Source organism: Protopterus annectens, chromosome 5.part1 (genome assembly GCF_019279795.1).
Source record: "Protopterus annectens isolate FY-2018-M chromosome 5.part1, PAN1.0, whole genome shotgun sequence".
Taxonomy (NCBI): domain Eukaryota; kingdom Metazoa; phylum Chordata; order Ceratodontiformes; family Protopteridae; genus Protopterus; species Protopterus annectens.
This window is the reverse complement of record NC_056736.1, coordinates 542,022,417-542,036,640: the sequence shown is the minus strand read 5'-3', so window position 1 is coordinate 542,036,640 and position 14,224 is coordinate 542,022,417. Positions and strand designations below refer to the sequence as shown.

At 42.9% G+C, this 14,224-nt stretch overlaps 1 protein-coding gene across 5 annotated transcripts in view; it reads left to right on the top strand.

Annotated features, from left to right (window-relative positions):
- The window catches only part of FNDC3A (fibronectin type III domain containing 3A), a 3,267,883-nt gene that overhangs the window by 1,982,797 nt on the left and 1,270,862 nt on the right, over positions 1-14,224 (top strand). The window lies entirely within an intron of this gene.

Genomic DNA, 14,224 nt, shown 5'->3' with positions numbered 1-14,224 from the left:
TATATTTTAGTCCTTTAAATTACTTAAGATGTTTTTAACTGCCTTTTATTACGTTTAAAAGTTAGGTGTCCAAACCCCTTAGAGACTTGTAAAGTGCTGAATTTTTTTGTGAAATTAAATTCTTCATGAAAAAAGGTAGAAGTCTTGAGAGTGTCCTCCCTCAATTTTATTTTTCCATCATTTAATACTGTAATTTGCAACATAGATGTATTTTGCCCTTTCTGCATTGACATTGTGACTGGTTTACCAATAACCCCCTGAATACTGTAACTGTGTAGCAACATCATTTCTTGTGTATGTTTCTGAAGTTTCTCTATCTGATATATTACTCAGTGTATTTCATTGTCTGTATGACAGGACTTTCAAATGAATATAATTTTTTAAGGTGGGACCCTGTGCATATTATGACTATTAGGCATATCACTTTAATGCTAATGAGCAAGTCACAGATGGCTCAGAAATTAAATGAAATGGAAGGGAAAATAGTGAAACAAGGTAACCGCTTCAAGTACCTGGGAGGGGTGATGATGGATAAGTGATGCCTTACTGACGAGGTCAAAGCTAGAATTCGAGGGGCTGCATCCAACTGGCACTGAATGTCAGGAGTACTGTATGACAGAAGAATACCAAAGAAGTTGTCACGTAAGGTGTACAAAACAGTGGTATGACTAGCTCTAGTGTATGGTACAGAAACATGGACAGTGGAGGCAGAGCATTCGATGAGTCTAGAGGTGATGGAAGTGAAGTGCCTGAGAATGGGTGGTAGGATGCACATGGTTGGATGGATGAAGAAATGGGATTTTGGAGTAAAAGCCCAAGTAGTGCCGATTGCAGAGAAGGTCAACGAAAACAGATTATGGTGGTTTGGGCACATGCGCAGAAAACAGAAGAAAATGTAGTGATTGATGTGGAAATAAGAGCATCGAGCAAAGAGATGGATTGTGTGAGAGAATACCTGCGACAGTCATGGATGACTGTTAAGGTAGGAGAGTGGCATTGCGAGAGATGGTAACAGTAAGCGAAGCACCTCAACCTTATCAAGAAAATGGGAAAAATGGTTTTGATTATGGTGACTGGAGGTTGCATGTTATGTGGTATGTTTTTCTTTTCACTTTAGTTCTCTACAGATGGACTATAATATCACAAAGAAGTTACAAAACACTTCATTTGTGTCTGCCTTACTTATTCACAAATTAAGCATCACATGATGTTTACAAGTAGAAAATATCTGCAAGAAAAGAAGGAATGCATCCACTTTCAAAAGCTGCAGTTTTGGGAGGATAGAAGTACAATTTTCAGAGGAAAATAAAACTATGCTATAAACTGCTGGCATTCATTGCCCCCCCCCTCCCCCCAACTTCAGCATAGCCCTTCCCCGATGGCTGCCCTGCTTGCACGTATTCAGTTGATGTTCTTCGTGTTTCACTGTTGCAGTCATTACATTTGGGGAATCTGCTGGCAGGTACCCTCAGTCGGCCTGATTAACAAAGTCTTGGGTCCTGAGTCGGTTGCTGTCCTTTCTTCCATGACGTGGTCAGGTCATCAGGGGTATAAAACATGCAGCCGACACCATTACATCAGTCTTTTCTGCCATGCGGTGCCCGAAGCAGAAGCAGTTCGCAAGTGCCGGTCGGCAGACTCTTGAAATTTTGTTTTCGGGTTTCAGAACCGAAGTGTTCAACTTAAAGCTAAGTACCCCATTGGGGAAACTTTTTCTTGCTCCTTACCGATGTCAGTAAAAGTTAATAATTGCATTACTTGTAGAAAGCAAATACCTCATAAAGATTTTCATTCGTACTGCATTCCTTGCCTAGGCCCTGACCACAACGTACCTTGCTGTCGGTTTGTGCTTTATTTAATCAGCGCACTATCCGTCTTCGGTATATTTTTGCTTCTAAATATTTCAGTTCTCGGTTTAATTATCCAAAAATGTCGTTGGTTAGCCATCCGACTACCGGGATTCTGAAAAAACACAAAGATAAAGACAGAGACAGGCTGCCAGGGTCCAAAACTGCCGACGCCAGTTCGCTGTTTCTCAGTGAGGTGCTTTTACAGCCCCTGATACCCGCTACTTCTGATTCGCAGGCCTCTACTGAGACCCATTCGGAGTCCGGTATGCCACGAGATACTTCAACTATGGAACCCGTGAATGTCTCTACCTTGGATGGGTCTGGAGCTGCTGTGCAGGCACCGGCTTCTGAGGGTGTATTCAGGCCTACAGCCTTCCATATTAAAACAACACCTCCTTCATTACTAAGGCCTAAATCTCGATCCATGTCTAAAAATCCAACATCCAGGCCACATGCTCAGGCCCCTATGCCTAAAAAACAAATGATAAAAATGGCTGAAGATCTAATAACTCTAATCAGGGGTAGTCAACACCCCCCCCCCTCAAGAGGCCTAAGGCTGAGCTTGATTATGAATCTTCTGATCAGGATTCTGTTTCTTCTGACTCCTCTGATGACCTGGGGATTTGTCCATACCTACTTATGAGGATTCTGATGCAGAGGATTCCATTCCCTCTGCTTCCCTTCCTGATTTTGGGGAAACTTTACATACTTTAAGGGAGCATTTTCACTGGGAAAGACAGGAATTTTCTGATTCAAAAAAAGAGGCTTAGGGGTTTCCTTCTTCTACCTCAGCATAGGCCTTTGGCTATACTTCCTGTACTAGACATTGTTGTTGATGTTTTCTCGGAATCCAGTTTGGCCCCTGATTCCCTGCTGTCCTGCTCCTAGTAAACCTGACAGATATTACAGGGTTCCTGAGTCCCACAAGTTCCTTTTCAAAAATCATGTTGCAGATCCATAGACTATTTCTCAGGGGCCCAAGGGCATTAAGGTTTCTACTGCTAAAAATCCTACCCCTTCTGATCGAGACTCCAGGGCGCTGGATAGATGGGGTAAAAAGGTTTATACTTCCGCAACCTTGGCAATCAGAGCTTTCGCCAATTTCATATGTTAAAATATCAGCAACATGTTATTGGACTGCTTAAACAGAAAATGATGTTGATTCCTGACTGTGTGGAAAATAAAGATTTACAGGACTTAATGCATTCTACTGAACAAGTTGGAAAATTTTACAATGTGGTTTTGATTCTTTAGAGGCCTCTTGCAGGGCTGCTGTTACTGGGTCTGTGCTTAGAAGGCATGCTTGGCTTAAGAAGCAATTTTTGCCTGATCATGTTAAAGCTAAATTGTTGGATGCTCCTTTAAATCAGGACCACCTGTTTGGCAACAAGGCTGAAGAAGTTCGAAAGGAAGATAAAGCTAAATCTATGCAAACTGTTAAAGATTTTTTACAAGTGCAACCTCCTAGATTTAGTAGGCAATGGCCTACTAAGAATTGGTCCTTTCCAGTCCCTTCCAGGTCTTCTCACGCCAAACCCAGACACAGCAAAAAACCCAGGTTTCAGTCCCGGGGACTCAGAACCAAGCAGTGGGGGGCCTCCACTTCCAAATCTGGAAATAACAAGACACCCCCCATGGTAAACAGTATCAATGACTTCCTTTTAAAATTTCCAAGCACTTATCTTTTGACCGCCCCTTTGGATTGCTCTTCGTGCAAAGAACTGGGAACTCATAACCCAGGACAAATGGGTTTTAAATATAGTGTCCCAGGGTTACAGATTTCATTTCCACATATTGCCAACACCAAATGGGTGGCCAGACCTACCTCCAAATCAGTGGGCAGAGGCTCAAAAACAAGTACTTTCCCTCTTAAGCATGGGGGCTATTCAGTTGGTACCAGAAGAGGAAAAGAGGGACAAGGTGTCTACTCCAGACTTTTTCTGGTACCCAGAAAAGACAAATCATGGCAGCCAATCTTGGACCTGTCTACTCTAAACACCTTTCTGGAGATTCCAAAATTCAAGATGCTGATTCTTCATCTATTACTTCCTATGCTAGGCAAAGACGCCTGGTTGGCAACACTAGATTTAAAAGAAGCATACCTGCACATCTCAATCAGCGAGTCTTGCAGAAGATATCTACGCTTCAAAGCAGGCTGCACGCATTATCAGTTCTCTGCACTGCCCTTTGGCTTGTCTACTGCTCCCAGGGTGTTCACAAAGTGCCTGGCTCCAGTTATTGCGTTTTGCAGGCAAAGAAGTATTCAAATATACCCATACCTGGACGATTGTCTAATTCAGGCAGAAAGCCAGGGCATACTTTTAAATCATCTGGCATTTGTAAAAAGGGTTCTAACTTATCTGGGGTACACCATAAATGAAAAGAAATCACAACTGGTACCCTGTCAACAAATTACCTTCCTGGGAGTAAGCTTGAATGCAACTTCCCAGATAGCTTACCTTACGCCAGAAAAGCAAATTCATTTGGTAACCTATTTCAAACAAGTGGCCACAAAAACCCTGCTACCTGCAAGACAAGTATTGCAAGCCATGGGGTTCATGGCCTCCTACATTCTTCTAATTCCATATGCAAGACTGCATATGAGGAAACTACAGTGGTATCTAAAAAGCCTATGGAGTCAACATTCTCACAGCCTGGAAACAATGATTTCTATCATACCTTGCCTATGCCTAGAGTTCCTCTGGTGGGCAGAGGCCTGCCACCAAAACAAGGGACTACCATTCACACTACCCCCTGCCGCCCAAACCCTAACAACAGATACATCAGACTATGCATGGGGGGGCTCACCTGGCAGGGAAGTGCATTCAGGGTAAATGGAGCCCAAGTCAACGGCACCTACATATCAATCAAAAAGAAGTGTTAGCTCTACAGAATGCTCTGACAGCCTTCCAGGACAACTAATGGTAAAGACAGACAACACCACGGTTATGTGGTACATAAACAAGCAGGGGTGCACACATTCCTCCCCCCTCTACAGACTAGCCATGGCATTGTGGAACACAGCCTTGAGCTACCAAGTGCACTTACAAGCTCAATTCCTGCCAGGAGAATTAAATACACTGGCAGACGTACTAAGCAGAAACCTCATGGACCCACATGAGTGGAAACTGGAGCCAAGGATTTTCAACATGTTGACAAGAGAATGGGGGGGGGCCCAGACATAGATCTATTTGCCTCCCCCCAGAACTACCAGTTGGGCAAGTTTTGCACAAGGACTCCCCACAAACAAGCCTGGAAAATGGATGCTCTGTCTTTCAGCTGGAAAAACCTATCAGTCTACACCTTCCCCCCGCTGCCTCTGCTCTCCAAAGTTCTACTAAATGTCAAACAGGACAAACCAAGGATGATCTTGATTGCTCAGACTGGCCGCACCAACACTGGTGCCCCCTCCTGCGCAGTGTGTCACAGTTATCGCCATGGCACCTGCCTCAGACCCCTTCCCTGCTTTCCAGCAGGAGAACCAATTTCTGCACCCTCTGCTTCCAACATTGAACCTTGCAGCCTAGCTAATCACTTAAATTCAACCTTATCATCCCTCAGCAAACCTGTGATGGATGTCATCTTAGAGGCAAGGAGACCTAGTACTAGAAAATCTTATGCTGACAAATGGAAAAGATTCTGTGCCTGGAACCAATCTCAAGGGATGAGCACAGCAGCGCCCAAATTACCTCAGATTTTGCAATCTTAACTGAGATTCTTCACAAGTGCCTGTCTTTTTCCTCCATTAAAATCCACGCCTCAGCCATTTCAGCTCATTATAACACAGAACCTCCGCTCTTCTCTCATCCTCTGCTCAAGCAGTACCTCAGAGAGGCCAAAAACTTGAGACCACCCAGGAGAGCTCCAACCCCTGCCTGGGACCTTAACTTTGTATTGGAGAAACTCACTCTACCTCCTTTCGAGCCAGCTGCTACTGCAGACTTAAAATTTCTTTCTTGGAAAACAGCCTTCCTTTTAGCAATCACTTCAGCTAGAAGGATATCTGAATTACAGGCCCTTATGGCAGTGGAGCCGTTCATCATCTTTCATCCGGACAGGGTGTCACTCAGGACCAATCCATCCTTCATGTCCAAGGTGGTATCCAGTGTGGCTCTTAATCAGTCCATTCATTTGCCAACCTTCTTTCCCAATCTACAGAACAAAGGGGAATGGATTCTGCATTCCTTGGATGTGCACAGACAACTTAGATTCTACTTGGACAGGACTAAACCTCGAAGAAAATCTGAACAACTGCTGGTAGCATTTGCTGCAGGGGCAGAGGGGAAGGCTATTTCAAAACAAACCATTTCTAAATGGATAAGCCATTGCATTCATTTCTGCTATAAGCACCATGGAAAACCTATCCCCCAGGGGATCAGATCACACTACACCAGGGCTGCATCTACTTCTGCAGCATTTCACAGCAGTGTTCCTACCAGAGACATCCTAGAGGCTGCTACCTGGAGTTCTGTGCATACTTTCACCAAGCATTATCATTTGCCAATTTTCTCTAAATCCAGAGCTGGCTTTGCCACTGCTGTCTTTCAGGGCCTTATAGCTGGCCCTAATGCTATATAAATTCCTCCTCCCAACCATAGCTTTAGGAATCTACCCAAATGTAATGACTGCAACAGAGAAACACGAAGAACATAGTACAGTTGTGTACACTTACCATAAATGTAGATGTTCGAGTGTATTCACTGTTGCAGTCCTGGTTACCCTCCCTCCAGCCCCCTAATTTCTTCTGGCTGTACCTCTGCTTTCCTTTACTACGCTTAAAAGCCTTTTTGGTGTATTTGCTTTTTGTTGAAGGTATACCTTTGTGTTTTTATGTTTATTTGCTCCCCATTAGGGGGGCACCTGACATCTGGGGCAAGAAAAACTGATGTAATGGCATCGGCTGCATGTTTTATACCCCTGACGACCTGACATCATGGAAGAAGGGACAGCAACCGACGCAGGACCCAAGACTTAGTTAATCAGGCCGACTGAGGGCAACCTGCGAGCAGATTACCCAAATGTAGTGACTGCAACAGTGAATACACTAGAACATCTACATTTATGGTAAGTGTACACAACTGTTCTTTTCCTTCTGCAAAGGCAGGAGTCTGGCATCCCTGAGTAGGTGAGAACACTGCAGTCCATTTATTCCAGCCCAGGTTGCATAACTGACCCATCCATTCCTTCCTGGGTGGGAGCTGGGTGGTAGAAAGCAGGCCAACCTACAGGTCCTTTGGAGAAGCCAACCTTTCTCTCCCATTAGGCAGCTCACTAACTTACATTAACTGCCTGTGGGAGAGATGTGCCTGTGACCATATTACACCTACCTCCTCAGCTCACAAATGCTGCATACTGCTAGCTTTACAAGCTTGTCCAGCATCTTCCATGGCGATCACCTACTTTCTCATCACTGTCACCAATGCAGCGGGCCAAGCATTTCTTCTTCTACCACCACCTCCCAAACCACCACCCCACGACCACCCCCAGATGGGCAAGCCAGTTTCAACCCCTCAATGGTTTCTAGAAAAGGGCATAAGGTTGTTCAAAAGAATGTGCATGCTGTTGAATAGAAACCTGAAACGATTTTAATGGCATTGTTGAAATGAAAGTAGGTAATAGAGTTAAATCAGAGGTATTGAGATATGAATGTTTAGCAGACTTTTGGTAGTAGATAACGAGAATGATATTCCAACTGTATTCTGGTGCATATGCATCGTCTTGTCAGGAAACACTTCTAAACAGCTGACTTTAGAAAATATTAGTGAAAGAACTGTGCTCACATTTCTAACTTGTTTCAGCCAGTGGTTGACACTACTGATTTAGAAACCTGACATGAGTATGAGGAAATTGAACACGATTCTTTTTCAAAGAATTGTACTTAAATACATGAATTCTTCTAATATTTTTAGTCATTTTGATTGGTAGTAGATAGGAATTGTAAAGCAAATTTACAGGAAGAAACAGAACAGCAATGTGATCCTTAACAAGACTACAGAGGCATTTCATACGATGTGCTGAGCCGTAGCAGTAATACCCTATATGACTACTCTGATTTTTTTATAGGTAATGTTGCTTGCCAGGGTAATATCACAAATAAATCCTGATGCTATGCCAGTAGTACTTACTTTGAGGAAAGCATCAGTAGTGTCAGAATTAAAAGAGAGAATGAATTTAACTAAACCACACCTGCCAACCTTAGTGCAAGAAATCTCGAAAAGGCAGAAATAGTGAGGGAATAACAGCCCAAAAATAGAGACAATTTTTAAATATTGCTCTTATAAAGTTAGACATTTGATGGAATATCCAGCTTTGCATTAGAATTCATTTTCTGAAGGGTATGAAATCTGAAACTTAAATTTAAATTATAATCTGCTGATTTCAGTCCTTAATGATTTGCCAGAAAACCATAAATTGTAAGAGAAACAGACCAAAATAAATTAGGCACAAATCTGGACAGTTGAGAGGTATGATACAGAACAAAAAAAACTAGGTATTATTAATCAACAGTCATTACCAACATATAATGGATGAATAGGTGGTTACTGTTGTAAAGAAGTACATGATGTGCATTTTGCCTGTAACCAGAAACTCTGATTTAATAGAGGGCAGTGCACTTTGGTTACTTTTAAAGAAGTGGTATGAAGATTGACAGATGAAGTTTTTCTCTGTGCTAGATGTAAATCAAGGATTTTCTCAAGTAAAGCTAGGTGAAGCAGTCTCCAAATTGTGTTTTGTAACACATCATTAGGGAAGTACTGAGTTCTTAGACTTCTGTTTAGTATTCTGCCAGCAATGGAATTATTCCAAAGAGCTGTTACGCAAGTCATCAAAGGCTTGGACAGTGATGTAAACATATTGGATGAAGTCTTAGTGTGGAGTCAGCTACAAAAACAGCATTTTGGGAGATTACAATAGCTGCTAAACAGATTCAAGCAGCACAGTTTAAAGAAATATAAGAGTAAATGTATAAATACAAGTAACAAGTCTAAAATCCTTGGTCATGTTCTACAGTGGGTCAATAACCTGATGCAGAGAAAATATGAGTATTTATGAAAATGCTAAGATCAGAAGATATTAGGCTTGGCCTTCCTGTTGAACTTTGCTCCTTACCCCTGCAGTAGGGCGATCTTGGAATTGGTATATTTAGTTAGGGGGAGAAGCCCCCCCACATAGGTGGGTTTACTTTTCTGTTGGTTTTACTATTTTTTTCAGGATGGCCAAGCGGATACTTACCTGCAATCTACTTAAGTATATCCGTTTTATATATATATATATATATATATATATATATATATATATATATATATATATATATATATAAATTTGTGTTAACTTTTTATTTTAATAGTGGTATGTACTACTGCTGTTAATTCCTCTTTCAATTTAACCTTGCTGATGTGTTTATTTGTAATAGTGGTATTTACTGCTGCTGTTAATTCCTCTTTCAATTTAACCTTACTGCTGTGTTTATTTGTATACTTAATACTGCTTTTAAGCAGTGATGGAGTTTTCTAATGTGTTTTATGACTTGCACTGGGAAAAGTACAGTTTTGTACCTACCATAAATGTAGATGTTCGAGTGTTCACACTGCTGCAGTCATTACACTTGGGTTATCCTGCCGTCAGGCGGTCCCGCAGTCGACCAGAGTTCCAAAGTCTTGGTCCGGCATCGGTTGCTGTCGCTTCTTCCCTGACGTCAGTGCACCAGGGGTATATAAGATGCATCCGACGCCATTTTCTTCAGTTTGTCTTGCCCCAGATATCAGGTGCCCCCAAGTAGGTAGGCAATACATATTGCTAATAAAACATATATAAAAAATAAAAACAATACCTTCAGTTACAAGCAAATACACAACAAAGGTTGTATAGGGTAGAAAGGTATAGATGAGTCCAGCTAGGATAGAGGGGATGGAGGGAGTGTAACGTGGACTGCAGCAGTGTGAACACTCGAACATCTACATTTTATGGTAGGTACAAAACTGTACTATGTTCATCATGTTACACTGCTGCAGTCATTACACTTGGGTAGAATCCCAAAGCTGAGGTTGGGTGGCTGGTCTATAAAGAGTTAGAGTTGGCTATGAGGCCCTGCAGGACTGCAGTGGCAAATCCTGCTCTGGATTTAGAGTAAAGAGGCAAGTGGCAATGCTTGGTAAAGGTGTGCACTGAACTCCAAGTTGCAGCCAGCCAAAATTTCCTTGGTTGGTACTCCTCTGAGAAAGGTTATTGAAGTGGCTGTTGCTCTGGTAGAATGTGGCCTAATTTTATTAGGGACAGATTTCCCATGCTGTGTGTAGCAGTAACGAATACAGTGTCCTATCCATTTGGAGATAGTCTGCTTTGAAATAGCCTTGCCCTGGGATCCTGCAGCATATGCTACAAACAGTTGCTCAGTTTTCCTGAAAGCTTTTGTTTTGTCCAAGTAGAAGCGTAGCTGCCTGTGTATGTCCAAAGAGTGTAGAAGTTTCTCCCGTTTATTCTGGGGGTTTGGATAAAAAGTTGGCAAATGGATAGTTTGGTTAAGAGCCACACTAGATACCACCTTTGGCATAAAGGTAGGGTTTGTCCTTAAAGAAACCCTGTCCTGATGAAAAATTATAAAAGGTTCCACTGCCATTAATGCCTGTAGCTCTGAGACTCTTCGTGCTGAAGTTACTGCCAGGAGCAGAGCTGTTTTCCATGATAAAAATTTTAGATCTGCTGTATTGGCTGGCTCAAAAGGTGGCAGGGTCAGTTTTTCGAAAACATAATTGAGGTCCCAAGTTGGTGTTGGTGCTCTCCGGGGCGGTCTTATGTTTTTAGCCCCTCTGAGGTACTACTTTAGCAAGGGATGAGAGAATAAAGGAGGATCCGTGTTGTAATGTGCTGAAATGGCAGAGGCGTGGATCTTAATTGATGAGAAGGATAGGCCTTTGTCCAGCATCTCAGTTAAGTATTGCAAAATCTGAGGAATGTTTGGGACAAGAGGGTCAAGGCTTTGAGCCTGATTCCAGGAGCAGAATCTTTTCCATTTTTCTGAGTAAGATTTCCTGGTGCTAGGCCTCCTGGCCTCCAAGATGACATCCATAACAGCTTTAGAGAGAGGTGTTGCCTGTTTGACTAGTGAATCTGCCATGCAGCCAGGTTTAGGGTTTTGAGCTGACCGTGCAGGATCTGATTGTTTTGTTGAGTCAGAAGGTGTGGAAATTGAGGCAAAATCCATGGTGGGCCTTGAGCTAAGTTCTTTAAGATTGGGTACCAGTGCTGGCGTGGCCAGTCTGGAGCAATCAGGATCATCTGTGGTTTTTCTTGTCTGGCTTTTAGGAGTACCTTCGAAAGGAGAGGCAGTTGTGGGAAGGCATAAACTTTTAGGCTTTTCCAGCTGAACGAGAAAGCATCCACTTTCTATGCTTGTGTGTGATAAGTCCTTGTGCAGAATTTTTGTAGTTGGCAATTCAGTGGGAAGGCAAAAAGATCTATGTCTGGGCATCCCCATTTTTGCTTTACCATGCTGAAGATTTGTGGATTAAGTTTCCATTCGTGAGGGTCCATGATATTTCATCTGCCAGAGTATTTTTCTTTCCTGGCAGGAATTGTGCTTGCAGATGAACTTGATAAGTTAGAGCTGTGTTCCACAAGGTCATGGCTTCCCTGCATAGGGGGTAAGAGTGAGTGCCCCCTTGCTTGTTTATGTACCACATTACTGTGGTATTGTCTGTCTTTAATAATAAATGTCCTGGATGCAGAAGGACCTTGAAAGCTGTTAGGGCATTTTGAACAGCCAACATCTCTTTTTGATTGATGTGAAGATGCATTTGGTCTGTGGTCCACTTGCCCTGAATACATTTTCCTACCATGTGTGCTCCCCAGGCGTAGTCCGAAACATCTGTTGTTACATCTGTTGTTAGAGTCTGCCTGGCTGTGGGTAAAGTGAAAGGCTGACCCTTGTTGAGGTGACATCCCTCTGCCCACCATCGAAACTCCTGCTGCAGGCAGGGAATTATTGGTATTACTGCTTCTAAGCTGTGAGAGTGCTGAGTCCAAACACTTTTTAGGTACCATTGTAATTTCCTCATATGCAGTCTGGCATATGGAATTAATAGTATGCAGGATGCCATGAATCCCAGGGCCTGCAGAATTTTTCTTGCAGGGAGATGGGACTTTTTTTGCCATTAGTTGAAAATATTGAGTCAATTGTCCTTGTTTGTCTGGCGTGAGATGAGCCATCTGGGCCATTGTATTTAAGCTGGCACCCAGGAATATTATCTGTTGTGAGGGCACTAGTTTTGACTTCTTTTCGTTTACTGTGTACCCTAGAGAAATTAGCAACTTTTTTACAAACACCAGATGCTTTAGAAGAATGTCCTTTGTCTCTGCTTGAATGAGGCAGTCGTCCAGGTATGGATATATTTGAATTCCTTTTTGTCTGCAAAATGCAATTACTGGTGCCAGGCACTTTGTAAAGACCCTGGGCACAGTAAATAAGCCAAAGGGCAGTGCAGAGAATTGGTAGTGCATTGTGCCAGCTTTGAATCTGAGGTATCTTCTGCAATTTTGTCTGATAGGGACATGCAGGTTTGCCTCTTTGAGGTCCAGAGTAACAAGCCAAGCCTTCTTGCCCAGCATGGGAAGAAGCTGCTGTAGTATCAACATTTTGAATTTCGGAACATCCAGGTAAGTATTTAGAGTTGAAAGGTCTAGTATGGGTCTCCAGGCTTTGTCCTTTCTGGGGACCAGGAAGAGTCTTGAGTAAAATCCTTGTCATTGTTCCTGCTGTGGTACTTTTTGAATAGCTCTCATGTCCATGAGGGCTGATATTTGTTTTTGAGCCTCTGCCCATTGATTTTGTGGCAGGTTTGGAATTCCTTTTAGCCTTGGTAAAGTGTGAAAGTGGAACCTGTAACCTTGAGACACAATATTCAGAACCCATTTGTCTTGGGTGATTGTTTGCCAATTTTGATAAAAAGTGCTAGTTTTCCCCCTAAGGGTGCTGCCAAAAGGGAAGTGCTTGGCATACTTAGGTGGAAGTCATTGGGACTGTTTCCTGTATGGTTGAGATTTGACCTCACCTCCTTTTGAGGTTGAGGTACCCCACTGTCATTGTCTGTTTGAGCCTTGGGGTTGAGATCTGCCCCTTGGGCATCTGTATCTGCCTCTCTGTGGCCTGTCTGACACTGGAAAGGACCAATTCTTTGTAGGCCAATTTCTGCTAAATCGAGGTGACTGTACCTGTAAGAAATCTTTGACTGTTTGCATAGATTTAGCTTTATTCTCCATTTTTTTAACACCTCTTCTGCCTTAGCACCAAACAATGTATCATGCTGTAAAAGAGCATCCAATAATTTTCCCTTAACATGTCTTCGAATCACAGAACCTGTAACTGCGGCTCTACAAGAGGCCTCTAAAGAATCAAAACTACATTGCAGAGTATGTTTTCCCACCTGTTCAACTGCATGCAATAAATCCTGCATTTCTTTGTAGTCAGGAGCTTCTGAGCTTGTAAGTATTTTCTGTTTTAACTGAGCCATTAAATATTGTTGGTACTTAAGCATGTGAAACTGGCAATTTAAAGCCCTTACTGCTAAAGCTGCAGAAGTGTAAACTTTCTTCCTCCATCAATCCAGTGCTCTAGAATCTCTGTCAGAGGGGACTGGATTTTTAGCAATGGAAGCCTTAACCCCTTTGGGACCCTGGGAAATGGTTTCTGGGTCAGCAGAAGGGTTTTTATAAAGAAACTTGTGAGAGTCAGGGACTCTATAGTGCCTATATGATTTGGCTGGTGCAGGGGTCAAAGAATCAGGAGATAAGCTGGATTCAGAGAACACATCATCCACAATGTCTAATGCAGGCGGAATAGCAAGGGGCCTGTGCTGAAGCAACAAAAGGAAGTCCCTGAGCCTTTTCTTGGATTCTGAATAATCCTGACTTTCCCAATGGAAATGCTCCCTCATGGTTTGTAAAGTTTCCCCAAAAGAGTAATCCTCAGGAGGAGAGGCTGAAGGGATAGATTCTTCAGCATCAGAGTCCTCATAGGGGGGTAGAGAGTATCCCTGGTCTGAAGAGGAATCAGAGGAAATGGAAACCTGATCAGAGGAATCATAGTCTGTATCCTGCCTAGGCCTTTTCTCAGGAGGGGGATGGGAACCCCTGATTAGAGTAATGAGGTCTTTGGCCATTTTGAGCATCTCTTTCTTAGGCATGGAGGCCTGTCCAGGGTAATGCTGTACTTGCTTCTTTGTCTTTAATGGTGTCTTTGTCTTGGCTGGTGCTTTAATGGTAAGTTGTGAAGGTCCGAAAACACCCTCAGAAGCCGATGCCTGCTCAGCGGCTCCGGACCCATCTGAGGGATTAGTTTCCGTAGGCCCAATACCTTGAATTTCCAGAGGCCTAGTTGT